The sequence below is a fragment of the Podarcis gaigeae genome, assembly GCF_964106915.1.
Source record: "Podarcis gaigeae genome assembly, chromosome: 2".
NCBI classification, from domain to species: Eukaryota; Metazoa; Chordata; class Lepidosauria; order Squamata; family Lacertidae; genus Podarcis; species Podarcis gaigeae.
In genome coordinates, this window is record NC_139679.1 from 108,006,612 (window position 1) to 108,021,037 (window position 14,426).

The 14,426-nt window shown below is 49.6% G+C and overlaps 1 protein-coding gene across 1 annotated transcript in view; it reads left to right on the forward strand.

The window, feature by feature from the left end:
• The first annotated feature begins 8,098 nt into the window (after positions 1 to 8,098).
• Positions 8,099 to 14,426, forward strand: part of GABBR1 (gamma-aminobutyric acid type B receptor subunit 1) — a 168,876-nt gene continuing 162,548 nt past the window's right edge. Inside the window, exon 1 of the mRNA XM_083723342.1 lies at positions 8,099 to 8,611. The gene's annotated coding sequence lies outside the window, so the exon portion shown is untranslated. The remainder of the gene's footprint in view (positions 8,612 to 14,426) is intronic.

Here is a 14,426-nt window from a genome sequence, read left to right on the forward strand (position 1 = left end):
TTCCATGGTGTTAGATACCATCGATGTTGCATTTTTTGAAAGTTCTCTCTAATCGTGTAACAGTCAAGGAGGAGGAGGTAACAGTGGCAATGGTGAGGTGGTCCCAGGATTTTGGCCATTCAATAACCATTGCCCAATGGGAAAATTTATGGAAGATCAATTGGAAATTCACAAACTGTTCACAAACTGTTGCACTGGCATGCTTTTGAACTGCTAGGTTGGCAGGAGCTGCAACAGAGTGACGGGAGCTCACTCCATCGTGGGGATTTGAACCGCTGACCCTCTGATCAGCAAGCCCAAGAGGCTCAGTGGTTTTGACCACAGCGCCACCCACGTCCCACCCACTCAAGGGCACACAGTACTGGCACCTCTTTTTCACTGTTGTTAAAAAGTGTGGCACTTACTGAACCAGGGTGAGTAACAGCTTCCCACTTTTGCCCGCCCCTGGCATGTGGCCCTCGGAAGGTTGTCAAGAAAGTAAAATGGCCCTCGAGTAAAAAAAAGTCCCTCACCCTTGGATGAGATGCTGTTTCCTAGCCAGCATGGCTTTTTTACATTTCAGGTTTCGGTGAGGTTTCTGGCTGTTGGGCTGGAACTTTCAGAGTGTGCCGTGTTCGGGGCAGAACACAGGCTTGGACGAAGCCCTGTAGCTCCCGTAGGGGAAGGGCCAGGATGCCAGGGGGAGGTTCTGCAGTAGCGGATGCCAGCAGGGCCTGTGCCTCAGCCGGTTCCAAGGGCTGTGCATCTGCATCCCTCCATCTGCTTCCTTGTCCCTGCCTGCTGTGTGGGATCAGAAGCACTGGCTGTTTGTTGATCAAAGCACTCCAGGAGCTCTAGATGCTGAATCAGGGCTCAGCGGGGAGCAAAAGGCTGGCGCTTTAACCCTGCCTTGCCCAAAGCCTCCTCCAACCTCCGGGGCAGCTCTGGAGATGAACGAATGGGCGATGCTCTTTTGACCTTTCTCGCTGGAGATGGGGGACCTAGGAGGGAGTGGCTGCAACAGCAAACCTTTGCTCCCCTCAAAGTCCCCAGATCCAAGAGGCGACAGATAGGGATCTCGTGAATTTCTGCCACTGCACTGAAATCGGAGACCCGCTTGCAGCGACAGCAAAATCTGCTTCCTGCTGCAAACACAGGGGTCGCCTGGGGTAGAGGGCAGATCCAGCAACTGCTCCAAATGGTACTCCCCCCCATGCCTCGGGGGCTGCTGTTACTCCTGCACAGAGGCAGTGGGGTGTAGTGGTTAGAGCTCCCGGCTGTGACAGGGGAGGGCTGGGTTTGAATCCCCACTCAACCATGAAGCTGGGTGAAATATACTCGGAGTCGAGAGTGGATTTCGTGCTCTTTATTCAGCTCATAGTGGTGAGGAGGAATGGAAGTTCCCCAGAATGTCTGCCTTATGTACCTTATTTACACAATGGGCCCCACGTGATTGGCTAATTCCGGGATTCTCCTGTAATCCAATCAGGTTGCGGATACACTTCCACCTGGAGCTAGATTGGCTGGCTCCTGTAAACCAATCAGACTGCTGCATTCTGAATCCTATTGTTCTAGAACTAATCAGACTGCTGCATTTTGGATCCTATTCAACTCAGTACATAACACTGGGTGACCTTGGGCCAGTCATTGTCTCTCAGCCTAACCTACCTCACAGGGTTGTTGTGAGGATGAAACAGGGGGCGGGGGAGACTCATGTTCATCACTTGGAGCTCCATAGAGGAAAAGGGGGGCAAATCAATGCACTAAATAAATATATAATATAGTGTTATCAAAGTGCTCAAAGCACTTCACACCCACTATCTTGCTTTAACCCTTTCATCCTTCAAGGAAGGTCAGCACCACTCCCTCTGAGCTGCAGATCAGGAGCTGAGGTTGAGGGAATGTGTACTGGCTCCGGCCTGGTGGAACGCTCTGCCTCATGAGACCAGGGCCCTGCAGGATCTGATTTCTTTCTGCAGGGCCTGTAAGACAGAGTTGTTCCACCTGACCATTTGGCTTGGAATCAACTTGATTCCCTCCCCCTCTTTCTTTTTTCCTTTCTTCTTCTGTGATGGAACTCCTATTTGGGGATTTCCCTGGCCCCTGTAGGGCCAGTCTGGATAGTTAGCCTTGGTGAAGACTTGATGTTTTCACCCCCCCAAAAGTTTTTGATTTGAGTTTCCACTGAAATGAGGCTGCATGTTAATGTTTTAATGTATTTTAATCTGGTTTTTTTAGCTGTATTTCAATCAATTGTTTTTATATCTGGTGTTAGCCGCCCTGAGCCCGGTCTTGGCTGGGGAGGGCGGGGTATAAATAAAATCATTTATTATTTATTTATTTATTTATTTATTTATTTATTTATTTATACCCCGCCCATCTGGCTGGGCCTCCCCAGCCACACTGGGCGGCTTCCATAGAAAGCAAAAATACAGTAAAATATCACACGTTAAAAAGATGTCTTCTGAATGTCAGGTAGTTGTTTTTCTCTTTGACATCTGGTGGGAGGGCATTCCCCAGGGCGGGCGCCACTACCAAGAAGGCCCTCTGCCTGGTTCCTTGTAGCTTTGCTTCTCGCAATGAGGGAACCGCCAGAAGGCCCTCAGCGCTGGACCTCAGCGTCCGGTGGAGACGCTCCTTCAGGTATACTGGGCCAAGGCCGTTTAGGGCTTTAAAGGTCAGCACCAACACTTTGAATTGTGCTCGGAAATGTACTGGGAGCCAATGTAGGTCTTACTTGCCTCATGGCACTATAAGGCGTATGTTTACTCAGAAAAAGCCCATCCCACTGTGTTCAACAGCGCTTGCTCTCCAATAAGCAGGCTCAGTTTATGCAGTAAAGATGCAATTTGAGCTTCCTGGTTCCTGGTCGCCTGCATCCACAATCCTATGATTGCTTATATATATAAAGGGAGTTAAATGGCGCTTACAGTGCTCTTGAACTTTGGTTCCCCAGACACTGTTGGACTTGATTCCCATCATCCCCACCCACCTTAACCCATGCTTAGGAATGATGGGAGTTGTAGTCCAGTACAGCCCCTGAGGCCCCAAGAACAGTGCTCTTGTAATATTTAAGACTGCAACCTTTAGGCTGAGAATTGGTGACTGGCCCCAGGTCACCTAGTGATTTTAAAACTGAAGTGCAAACTAACAGCAGCCACTCAGTGGGGAACCTTTATTCAGCCCAAGGGCAACATTTGCTTCTAGAATCTAGGCAACCTTCTGAGGGTCACATGACAGGTGTGGGCGGGTTCAGAGGCAAAAGTGGGCGGAGCAATAAACGTTGCCTTTATAAGGCCGGCTAATTTTGACACTCTTCCCTCTTCTAGATAAGGCAAGAGGCATTAGTGGGTTGTGTGAAGCAGAACCAGGCAGGGGTGTGGCCCTGGGGAGGCTTCCGAGGGCCACATTCGGCCTGAGGTTCCCAAGGCCTTCTTTTGAGATGTGGCATCATCCTTCTGGGCCTCTTGCAAATTGGGGCAGAGAGGTGGCTAATGAGTCCTATTGGGTCTCTGTTCTGCAGTGCCCAGGGCTGCCAAGAGCAGATAATCCCATAATCTGCCTAATCCTTTGAGGGTGGAGGGAGGGGAATCCCAGAGGAAGGACAGGCAGATGGGAAAGATGAATGGGGTTGTGGCACTCTTTGTGTTGTTGTGGGAAGTAGGGAAGGAGAGCATACTAGCAGCCCCCAAAGCTTATAGGTTGCGTCACGGAGGTTCTGCCAGGGCATCATTGTGAAAGGCAAAGTGGGAGAAGGAAGGGATGTGGGGGGCGGGGATTATTATTTACCGTATATCTACATGTGTGTTTGTTGCATACAGTTTCCCAGCACTCCGATTTTTGTCAATCTGCCTGCACTCGAAATACCTCCTGGCAAATAGAAGGGGAAGAAATGGAGGCAGTGAGAGATTTTACTTTCTTGGGCTCCGTGATCACTGCAGATGGTAAGAGCAGCCATGAAATTAAAAGACGCCTGCTTCTTGGGAGAAAGGCGATGGCAAACCTAGACAGCGTCTTAAAAAGCAGAGACATCACCCTGCCAACAAAGGTCCGTATAGTAAAAGCTATGGTTTTCCCAATAGTGATGTATGGAAGTGAGAGCTGGACCATAAAGAAGGCTGATTGCCGAAGAATGGATGCTTTTGAATTATGGTGCTGGAGGAGACTCTTGAGAGTCCCACGGACTGCAAGAAGATCAAACCTCTCCATTCTTAAGGAAATCAGCCCTGAGTGCTCACTGGAAGGACAGATCCTGAAGCTGAGGCTCCAATACTTTGGCCACCTAATGAGAAGAGAAGACTCCCTGGAAAAGACCCTGATGTTGGGAAAGATGGAGGGCACAAGGAGAAGGGGACGACAGAGGACGAGATGGTTGGACAGTGTTCTCGAAGCTACCAGCATGAGTTTGACCAAACTGCAGGAGGCCGTGGAAGACAGGAGTGCCTGGCGTGCTCTGGTCCATGGGACCACGAAGAGTCGGACATGACTAAACGACTAAACAACAACAAATGGCACACAGAGGAGAAGTTGCCAGCAAGTTGCACACAGGCTAAGGGAACCTCACACAAATAGCAGGTATTTACTCGCACGTCACAAACACGTGCAGAACCGGAGCTCACAACTCGGCAAAAAACAATGCCAGCAGCTTGCACAACAGGCAGGTGTGGAGTCGCACTGTCGCACAGCCTTGAGACACCAACACCCCAGACCTATGTTGACAGAATAAGGCGACGCTGCGCATTCTCTGAGACATCCCTCCAAGGCACGAGCATGGAAGGGCATGCACAGCCGCAAATAACTGGCGCACACACTTCCACAGGCAGATACATCACCGTTAAATTCAGGTAGATGGTGGCTGTTGCTCTTTGGCTGTGAAAATCTGCATCTATTCAATTTTCTTTGTGGACCTGCACTTTTAATTCCGTAAGCACACACTTTTCTGAAGGGTGGTAACTGTGTGTGTATGTGTGTGTGTGTGTCTGTGTGTGTGTGTGTGAGAGAGAGAGAGAGAGAGAGAGAGAGAGAGAGAGAGAGAAATAGATAAAATTAAATTGGTGCTGGCACACATCCAGTCACACACATGGAGGTGTTCGCATCGCAACACCTCCACATACCATCACACAAAGTCTGCCTGAACACACACACACACACACACACACACACACACACACACACACACCTTGGCCCAGGCATCCATTTACACCCACAATTTTGAGCAGAGGTACATCAGTAGTGGTGCATTTTTAAAAATTCATTGCATAGCACCTCTTTTAGTCATACCGTGGTACCTCGGGTTACAGACGCTTCAGGTTACAGACCCCGCTAACTCTGAAATAGTACCTCGGGTTAAGAACTTTGCTTCAGAATGAGAACAGAAATCGCGCAGCGGTGGTGTGGCAGCAGCGGGAGGCCCTATTAGCTAAAGTGGTACCTCAGGTTAAGAACAGTTTCAGGTTAAGAACGGACCTTCAGAACGAATTAAGTTCTTAACCTGAGGTACTACTGTACTAGGACATGAGGACAAAATAACACTAGACTCCATTGAATGTGGCAATCCAAAACAACTTAAAATCATCAGAGTTTGAGGACGTATCTTTGTCTTTTACAAGCTATGGCTTGGTATGCTAGCTGTGGCTGTTCTTGGACAGGGATAAACTGGATGCACAGGTAAGTAACCTCAGTTCACTTTGTCCCTGGTGCAGAAGCTCCAACTGGTGCAATATTCTGTGGCTCCGACTGTTGATGGGGACAGACTACTGCTTTCTCATAACTTCAGTGCTCAAAAGCTTGCACTGACTGCTCATATGCTACCGCGCCAGGTTCAAGTTTCTAACTTCAAAGGTTAGAGTACCGCAACATGTTATCTGTGGGGCTGCCTCTGAAGATGATTTGGAAACTTCAGCTGGTGCAGAATTCGGCAGCCAGGTTGCTCACTGGGGCAAGATGGTTTGGGAAGATTGCACTGATCCTGGCTCGACTGCACCGGCTGCCAGTTAAGTTTCCAGGCCCAATTCAAAGTGCTGGTTTGGACCTATAAAGCCTTAAACAGCTCAGGACTGCAATACCTCAAGGACCGCCTTTCCCCATATGAACCAACCTGGACCCTGCAAGCATCATCTGAGGACCTCCTCCATGAGTGGTCCAGGTGGTGGCAATACAAGAACAAGCCTTTTCTGTTCTGGCTCCCTGCTTGTGGAATGCTCTCCCCAGGGTGGTTCGCCTGGTACCTTCATTCCATATCTTGAGATGTGAGGGAAAAACATTTCTCTTTAACCAGGCCTTTGGCTAATTAAACATTCTATAGCCTTTTAAATGTGTTTATGGGAGGGGAGTTATTGGTATGATGATGAGGATGATGATGATGTACTCTGTTTTGTATTTTTATGTTGTGATATTAGAACAAAAGGTGATATAAAAATTTAATAAATAATAATAATAATAATGTCCAGAATACCTCAGGGCCCGCCCGATCCCTTCTATCCATGCTCAATCACTTTGGGGGAGTCAGTGTTAGTGGCCCCCCACAGCTCAGATGCATGGCTCATATCCAATTTTATTTGCTCCAGCTGATGTCAGAAATGTCTTCTCCCTATTGAACTTCTGGCACTTGCCAAAGTCTTTGTTTTTAAAATTCTGACAGGCTTTTTAATTGAATTCTGATTTTATAATTTTATAATTTAATTTAATTTTTAGTTGATTTTTTTTAACACATTCTCCTGTGCTCTGCTGACAGGCGGCTGTGATTAAGCAGTATACAGAGTTTGCTGGAATAAAGAAAAAGCCATCATCCCCAGAGATTTAAAACACACATACCACACCAACCATCTGGAAGCAGCACAGCCCCATTCAAAATAAAAATAAAAATTATTAACCCGAGAGAAAGAAAGGCTGGAGGAAGTGACTGGATGGTCTTTCCTAGTGCAGGAATCCCCCCAAAGTGGGCACCATTTCAGAAAAAGCGCGAATAACTTCTGCAGAAGCGGTGCTGAAAGAAGAGCTCTCGCAAACTCTCCGCTGTTCTGTCATTTGGCAGTAAAGCCTACACTAAATAGAACGAGCGCTCCATTTTAAAGCAGGAACTCTCTTACACTTACTGGTGTCCCCCTTAATCCGCATTCACAAGTGTCCAGACTCGAGTTCCAGTTTCCAAGGTGTTCTCAGCGTCACATTGTGTGTGTGTGTGTGAACGTACCACCCTTCCCACAAAGACTCCTTTCTGTTTACATTTGCCTTCATGTGCGCAGTCTCACAACATGTGAAACGTGTCTTCCTGGAAATCGCCCGTCGGAGATAACTCGAGTCTCCGCGCCAGATCCAAGCTTTGCCTCCCGCGTGAAAGCGCTAACACGACCCCTGGTATCGCGGGGAGGCGCGAGGCGCGGATCCGCGCTTCTTCGGTCGCCTTTCACGCTACCTATGAGCCACCACAACTCTTCGCGCTTCCCACCTCTCCCTCCCTCGCACGCCTGGGCCGCCCTTCAGCACCCTGGACAGCTCCCGCCGCTTGCAAGCTGCGCGCTTTGCTGCTGCTGCTGCTGCCGCCGCCGCCGCTTTGACACTTCCCTGGCCACCCGTGGGCCGTGTCCACGGGTGCAATTCGAGGCTGTGGAATTAAGGGGTGTCGCGCGTGTGAGAGAGATGTTGACTCCGCACTTGATCGGGACCACCCCCTCTGTAGCCGTGCGCTACTTCGCTTTCCCCCAAATGTGGGTAAGGCAGTCCCACGCGTGCACTTTTGGGGCGGGTGGGGGAGCCTCCTCCTGATCATTCCTCTGCGCTGGGTCCTGGGCATCTACCCCAAAGTCCTGCCCGGACAGACCTCCCCCGCCCCCTCCACTTCACCCCCGAGAAAGAAAGACCCTCCTTCCTTTGCCCATTGATTTAGGGATACAGGCGGGCGCGCAAACACACACACACATTTTCTCATTCTCTCTCCCTCTCTCACAGGCCCCTCCCCGCCTCCATCATCATCATCCTTTTATCCATCCTCCTCCGGAGAAAGCAGCGACAGCCGCCCAAGCGGGCGGGGGAGGCGGGCTGAGACGGACAGAGCGGCCCCTCCCCTCCCCTCCCATTCCTTTCCTTTCCCGGCACCGGGCACCCTCCCCCTCCCGCTCTCGGCTTTGCGCGGTCGCTGCTCCGGGTCCCCAGCTGCTGCTCGGGGAGATCCCAGCCACTACCGCCACTAACACCACCACCACCTCTCCCAGCCTTTCCTCCTCATGTCTTGGATCTGTTAGGATCCAGCGCTGGGATCTACCAAGACCGCCGTCCTGCCTACTCACCCCCCCTACCAGATCACCAACACGCCCGCGCTGCCAGGCGAGATTGCTTCCTCTCCCAGCTGGGATCTCTCCATCACCAAGAGGGCTGTCCCTCTCTCTCTCCACAACCTCCCGCATCCGCCCGCCCGTGCGTCGGTCTCTCCGCCGCCGCTGCCGCCGGCTCTCTCAGCCTCTGGGATGGCTCAGCCGCCGCTGGGAACCCCTCGCTGACTGGGATCTGGCTTCTCCTCGGCTCGCTCGCTCTCCATCACCAAGGGGACTCTGCCCACCTCTCTACCAGAGAGCCGCTTCTTCGGGCGCCTCCTTCGCCCTCGCCTGGAAATTGGCTACCGCGGACAGCGCCCCAGGTAAGGATTCAGTTGCCTTTTGGCCTACCGTGGGGGGGGGGGGGGAGCCGGGGGTGGCGGCAGTAGTACTGGTGGTTATGGAGGCAAAAGCTCTTCCTATTGTTCCCCCCCTCAAACACCTTCCTCTACTGGCACTCAGCGCTGTGGCAATCGGGAACAGATTGTCCTGGGGTAATTGATGGGAGAAGGTTGGGCAATGGACTCTAGGCAGGGGGCAGAGGGAGAGAGCGGGAGGGGAGGGCAAGTCTGTTTGTGTGTGTGTGTGTGTGTGTGTGTGTGTGTGTGTGTGTGTGTGTTGCTTGATGGAGTGGGGGGGGGATTTCTGGTCTTCTGGGAAGCTCAGGGCACCAGGCGGCGTTGCTGCCCAGGTGGCCAAGTGCCAGGGCCATCCCCTGTGGGCAGGGCAGCGATTTACAGAGCGGGTGCTTTGTAGCAGGGCTTGGATTTATGCCTGGTGCCAGCCTGCTTGATTTACGCCTGTCCCCAGAGCTAGGCCAGGGAGACAGCTTAATCAGGGGCTCTCACTAGTCCCGTTTCACTTGGCATTTGCAGAGCAGAGGGGGAGGGGGAGTGCAGAGGGGTAAGGAGGAGGCCTGCATCTCTAGGGAGGGCAGCAATGGGGTGACATTAAGGCCTAGCTGGTTCTGATGCGCTCCTCTGCTCCCTCCATCACTCACAACCCTGCTCTACCCTACATTCCTGTCTGGACATGCCTCATCTTCTCCCTCCCTTCCTCCCTGTGTACTTGGAGGGTGCTAGCCACCCACACAGTGTGTTGGCCAAATGAGTTATTACTCCCTATGAACCCAGAGAAATCTTTTCTTCTTCTTTTTTTTAAAAAACCCTTGGCTCCAGCAATTTGTTGTAGCGGTCTTTTACTATCAGTTCTTTATTTATTGCATCCATATCCCGCCATTTCTCCAAGGAGCTCAAGGTTGGCATATGTGGTGGTTTGCTCCCTCCCCCATTTCCCCCCTCACAACAACCCTGTGAGGTAGACTGGGTGGAGAGACTGTGACTGGCCCAAGGTCGCTCAGGGAGTTCCATGCATGGCTGAGCGGGGATTTGAACCCAAGCCCTAGTTCTGACGCTCTAACCATTACACCGCACTGGCTCTCTCTGTTGCTGCCATTATTCATCGCATCATTGCAGGGGGTTGGACTAGATGACCCTTGTGGCCCCTTCCAACTATGATTCTAGGACAGGCTGGATGGTCGTCTGCCATGGATGCTTTAGCTGAGATCCCTGCGTTGTAGGGGGTTGGACTAGATGACCCTTGGGGTCCCTTCTAACTCCAGTTCTATGATTCCCTGAGGGTAGAGTAGACAATTCTGCCACTAGGGCCCTTTGCCTTGCAGCAGAGCTGTCAAATCTGGAAATAGAGGGAGTTTATGTCTGCAAGGGGGTCAGCAGAGGTTGCTAACCTGTGGCCGTCCCGATGTTATTTGGATTCCCATCATCCCTGACCATTGGCCATGTTGACTGGGGCTGTAGGGAGTTGGAGTCCTATGGCATCTTGAAGGCCACTCCTGATATCTTAGGGCAGGAGTTGGACCAGATGGTCTTCATCTCACCCTTGACTCCTGTGCTTCTTCTTCCCACAACCACATTCTTCCTTGTGCTAAGAGCTTTCCCACACACCCCTTCAAAACTGCACGTCCGCATTCGCACGCACACACTCCTCCCTTGAGTCACTGTGGCCAAGAGTTTTCCCCTAGATCTTGCCTGTGTTTAGGAAACCGTGGCTATCGTACATCTTAGCCCTCCAGGCAGCTGCAGGCATGCTTCTGGGCACTGACTATAGGCTGCTCAGCAGAGCTGAGCAAGCATTCACTCAGGGGTGGCTGCATCCCACATCGAAGTGTCACATGAAGACAAATGGCCCGCACTTCAGGACAGGTTGCAAGCACAATGGAGGCTGTGGACGGGGAACGAAGGGTCAATGCCAACCTGGGATAGGTGGGTACCGACCTATAGCACCAGACCAGGTACACTAAATGGAGATTAAATTCAAAGGAGTTTTGTTGCACCCAAAATAGATTTTGGATGGCATAAACTTTCACGGACTAGAGTCCACTTTGCTAGGTACATGAAGCATATTATGAGTGTGGAATGTATCTGTGGATTTATTTGTGTGCGTCTACAATTTGAGGACAGCACTCCAGGCATTTGAAGAGGTGAACTCTCACACACGGACATGCGTGCCGCAACAACTAGGTTTTTTTTAAGGTGCCAAAAAAACCCTTCCTTGCCTTTGCTTGTAACAAGACTAGCATGGTTGCCTTCAAAATGCATATTTCCTTTGGGATGTTTGGCTATGCAGGTATGACTCACTAGTTTCCCCACTGGGCTGAGCTTTAATCTGAAAAGTGTTAAAGCGTATGAGACTTGAGCCAGGAAACCCCTTGCTCAAAGGTCACCTCAGCCGTGAGCTCGCTAAACTGGTCTTTCAGTCTTAAATCCCTGAGTCTGTAATACGGGGATAATACTAATCACGTTTGCCCACCAAACTAGCCAAGACAACATCATTGTTGCTATTTTTATTAGTAAGCAACCTCAAAAAAATCATTTGATGAGGTGGATCTCTCCCCCTGTCCCATATTAGTTAGTAATTTAAGTTAGTAATTTATTTATCACCTTTAAAGGGAAAAAAGCTTCTCAATGTAAAATGCAATTAATCATAAGCCCCTTGCATAGCATGCAGGCCAGGTGTTACCTAGTTATTACTGTTAGCTTTGTGTGTATAAGTAGGGACAATATCTTGATTCTAAGTCTGTGTTGTGGTGGCATGGATTATTTGGGGTTAGAAAGCATGCAAAATACATGAATAAAAATTATTTTTTAAAAAACCCTCCAGATCTGAAGCGCTAGGTTACATGCAAAAGATTGTCATCCCTGCCTGCCTCCCAGGACAGCTCTTACGAGGATAAATGCGTCGAGGACTGTAAAGCACTTTGCACGCAGAAAAGTGGGACAGCAGCCTGATTAATATTAATGGCTGAATGAACCAAGGTGGCAGAAGTAACGGAGAAGCTCTTTGATTGCATTTATTTGTTTCCTGGCAAAGTGCTGATTCCTCCGGTCTCTAAATAGATTCCGGGAGCGGATGTTTCCCAGGGCTCAGCCCTGATCACTTCTGTCTCTTGGGGCTTCAAGGGTAAGGAACTGTCAGTGGCCAGGATGGCGCTGTGGAGAAGGGGAAGGAGGAGGAGGAGGAGGGCCAGGGCACGGCTCTGAGCTTCCTTCCAGCAGTGCCTAAACTGGGCAGCTGGAGATTTGCTGAGAGAGCTTCCCTCCAGCAGCGTCTGGCTGAAACCTTTGGTGGTGTTTCGCGCCCTGGCTTCAGGAGCCGCGGTGCCTTTGCTAAGCGTTTCCCACGGAGCGTTGCCCTGTGCATGGAGTGCTGCGGGACCCAAGAAGGTGCCGGAAGGGAAGCAGCAGAGGTGCAGCTCAGAGGAGCCTGTTGTGAGGCCTGTCTGTGTGCCCAGGCCCTGTGGCAGAGTGCGTAGCTAGGCAACCGGCTTAGCAGTTGTTGTCAGCTTTTATTAATGCCTGGGTTAATTACCCTGCTGGGGTCAGGAGACAGAGCACCTGTGGGGGAGAAGGCCCCTCTGACAGCTTTGTGCATCCCGCATGCGTGCATGCATACGCACACATGCACAAACACACAAACACATACATAGCAGTTCCCCGCAACTCTGACAATTCCAACATGTAAACCGCTCTCTAATATCAGTCAGGCCTACCTCAGGCCCAACAATGGAAGAAGGGCCCATTCTCTCAGTTACTTGTTGTCAGGCAAATGTTCCCATGAGTTTACGGCAGTGGTCAGCAAACCTTTTCAGCAGGGGGCTGGTCCACTGTCCCTCAGACCTTGTGGGGGGCCGGACTATATTTTGGAAAAGGAATGAATTCCTATGCCCCACAAATAACCCAGAGATGCATTTTAAATAAAAGGACACGTTCTACTCATGCAAAAACACGCTGATTCCCGAACCGTCCGCGGGCCGGATTTAGAAGGTGATTGGGCCGGATCCGGCCCCTGGGCCTTAGTTTGCCTACTCATGGTTTACGGTGTGAGCCACGGTCCTCCCCTGGGGTTGCTCCGGCTATCTGGTATCCAGAGACGTACTGCCCAGTTCTCCCTTTCAGAGGAATTTGAGCCCAGACGCCATAGTCACATCTTGTGGCAGTGAGTTCCATCAGTTCATTTTGTGTTGTGTGGATAAATGTTGTTGTTTGTTTGTTTTGGTCTGTCCTGAATTGACTGCCAGTTCTAACGATAAGAAGGAGGAAGAAAAAAGGTTCTCTTTCTGCCCGCTTTCTCCTCACAGGGCAGAATTTTATAACCCCATTATTATATCCCACATGCCACACACAGACACGTGACAAGATTTTTTTGGGAGGATGGGTCCTCCTTTTCCTCAGCTTCTGTGGTTTCTCCCTATGTTCCACAGCTTTCCTCTCCTCTCCTCTTGTTCTGTACTATTCCAGTTCCATCCCATAAAAGATAATATGAATTTAGGCACCTCCATGTCTAGAACTCACACTGGTAGTCAGGGACAATATCATAGTTTGATCCCAATATAATGTACTCTTTTGAACGCAGCTCTGTAATTGAAATGTGTGGCACAAAGTTGCTTTTCTTGTTGTTGTTGTTGTTGTTAGACAATTATAATATTATATAATACCATTGTTGTTGTTATCACCTTATAGCATTTTTGAGTTTTAAAACTGGCCCTACTTTACAGGTTTGTTATAATGAATAGCGAAATAATGTAAGTGAAATGTATGCTGCATAGACACCATACATCTGAAGCACATTCTTCCCCTCCCAAGAATTCTGAGAACTTTAGTTTACCCCTCAGGGAGCTATAATTCCCAGCACCCTTAAGAAGCTACAGTTCCTAGAAGTCTTTGGAGGAAGCCATGTGCTACAAATGTATGGTCTGTATGCAGAGTATGCTTCACTTACATTATTTCAGTATTTGTTACAACAAACTTGTAAGGTAGGCCAGTACTATCACTGAACTGTATTTTGTGGTGTTTGGGCGGAAGCTGAGGGATGCTGGTCGTCATAAGATAACACAGTGAATTCATGGCAGAGGTGAAGTTTGAGTAAATCACACTGGAGAAATATTGGCCTTGCACTGAAAAATATGAAGAATGGAAATGTGCTTTACTGGATTTTAAAGCTACAGCTAGACGTCAAAACATATTTAGTTTTCCCTCCCTTTATATCATTTGACTTTTTATTGATTCCATTTAGGCGCAACAAGTGAATATTGTTACCTCGCAATAATAGCAATGCTTAGATTTGTGCAAATAAGTCATGACAACATTTCGATTCTAAAGTTTTATGTTGCTGCATAGACTGTTTTGGGCTGGAGCTGTGTTCCAGCCTGGAATTCTTGCTTCTGAACGGGAAGTCTGCCTTATGGATCTTTTTGCCCAACTCCAAAAATCTGTTTCGCAAGTCAACATGTGGAGATTCTCAGGCAGTTGTGTGAAAGCCCTTGCTGTGTGTGAAAGTTTGTACATATCTCACAAAACACCGGCATTAAGAAAAGGATTGAACAGGATATCTTCCATTGCCTCCTTAAAACAGACACAGGGAACCATGGTTAGAAGAAAGCCAACAACTGTTTGTAGGGACATAGGAGATTGCTTTATAAAAGCAGGCACAGGGAACCATGGTTAGAAGAAAGCCAACAACTGTTTGTAGGGACATGGGAGATTGCTTTATAAAAGCAGGCACAGGGAACCATGGTTAGAAGAAAATCAACAACTGTGTGTAGGGACATGGGAGATTGCT